We start from the raw sequence: 2,097 nt of genomic DNA, 5'->3' as shown, positions 1-2,097 counted from the left end.
GCTTTCCCAGTGTGATCCAATGTACCACTGTATGGAACAGCAGTGTCGGAAACCTCTGCCTAGCCGCTGTTCTATCTTCCGCCCCAGCTAGTGTGGGGGGACTTGCCGACTTCCGCAGGGCACTGGAGGGGGTCAGCAATAGTGGCGTTTTCCATACGGATCCCAATTCGTCAGTCACTGACGTAAAGTAGAACGTGACTGACTGAATGGGAACGTCTAGGTTACTTGTGTAACCCTCGTTCCCTGAAGGAGGGAACGGAGACGTTACGTTCCGTCGCTACAGTTGCTGTACCACCGCTGTACGGCCGGGGCATGTAGTCTCGGCTCCTCAGCGAAAAACTGATGTGGCGAAACACGCACGCCAGCTGTCATTGGCTTGTTTTGTTTTCACACTACATGCCCCGGCCGTACAGCGGTGGTACAGCAACTGTAGCGACGGAACGTAACGTCTCCGTTCCCTCCTTCTGGGAACGAGGGTTACACAAGTAACCTAGACGTTACATTGTATTGCGGCCACAAATGAATGAACCATGACAGTAGTCAAACAATAATAATCTCTTTCTACAGTAATTTTGCAGATGACAGATTCAGATTCATTTTAGTGAATCAGTTCAATCTTCCCTTCCTAGAAGTCACTATGTGGTACTGATTATCAGTACAACCAGCAAAAAAATTGTCAGGGGGCCCCTGTCAATGCGTTCATAAAAAACCCAAATTGAACCCCAATCCCTTAATCTGTTCTTTCAAAGCAGTTTCACTGTCAACAAAAATACAATAAAAAAAGAAGAAAATTACAAACAATAGGACTATAGGAAAACAACAGAAAAAGATACAAATTAAATACAATTTAGCCTACTAAAATTAATAACCTACTGTACAGAAATTGAATAAAGTAAAAATAAAATGTGAATATGTAAAAAATTAAACACTCCAAAGTCTTCACTGTATGAAATTTATATACACTGATTCTTATTAAAGTAACTTATTAAAGTTGAATAGCAATGAATGATTCCCTCATTCTCTTTTGTTGTTTGATTAAAATCAAATGAGACAGCAGCAGGTCTATTAGGCTGCTGTCACTTTAAGACTGAATGCACAGATCTAATATCCTGACAAGCATTCAATTACTTTCCCAACTGTTTATATTCACTTAAAACATAAATGACTGTGTTTAGGTGAAACTCGCCAAGGTGGGCATTTTTACCCTTTTTTTGTGTGTGTGTATTCGTCTTTAAGTGCATGCCCAAAGCCCAAAGTAGCCTATTGTATGTGTTTCTCTCTGTTTTGGATTGTGTGCACAGAATGCCTTCTGTAGAACAGCGTCTTTTTTGCAGCTCAGTACGCTTTTAATTCTTTCTTTTTTTTAATATTAAGCACATCTTGCAGGGGATGACAGTCATATTACATGAGTTGACTGATTTGGATGTTATGTAGGAAGGGCAACAATGCACGCTTTAAGGAAAATGAATTTGGCATCATGTTTTCATAATTGTTCGAAGCCGAAAACAAAAACTAAACTAAATTTTCATTAATCACACAGCCCTAGTCATTAAATCATCTTTGAGAACAAGGGGGTTCCCCCTGGTGGTTTGGAAGCTCTACACAACTTGCATGCTTTGCATTTAGGAAGGACCAGCACTGCATAATTAAAATATTTATTTCAGTGATGCTGTTCATTACTGAGTTCATTATACAGTTAGCTACACAGATACAGGTAAAGGGATAGCTTGACAGCAGTTTAAAGGAACACTCCACTATTTTTGAAAATAGGTTCATTTTCCAACTCCCCTAGAGTTAAACAGTTGAGTTTTACCGTTTTCGAATCCATTCAGCCGATCTCCGGGTCTGGCGTTAGCACTTTTAGCTGTAGCTTAGCATAGATCATTGAATGTGATTAGACCGTTAGCATCTCGCTCAAAAATGACCAAAGAGTTTCTATATTTTTCCTATTTAAAACTTGACTCTTCTGTAGTTACATCGTATACTAAGACCGACAGAAAATGAAAAGTTGCACAGGACAAAAAAAATATACAAACTCTTTGGTAATTTCTAAGCGAGATGCTAATGGTCTAATAAGATTCAATGATCTATGCTAAG

This window comes from Sinocyclocheilus grahami, unplaced genomic scaffold, assembly GCF_001515645.1.
Source record: "Sinocyclocheilus grahami isolate Dianchi unplaced genomic scaffold, SAMN03320097.WGS_v1.1 scaffold154.1, whole genome shotgun sequence".
In the NCBI taxonomy this organism is placed as follows: Eukaryota; Metazoa; Chordata; class Actinopteri; order Cypriniformes; family Cyprinidae; genus Sinocyclocheilus; species Sinocyclocheilus grahami.
Note: the sequence above shows the minus strand (reverse complement) of the source record.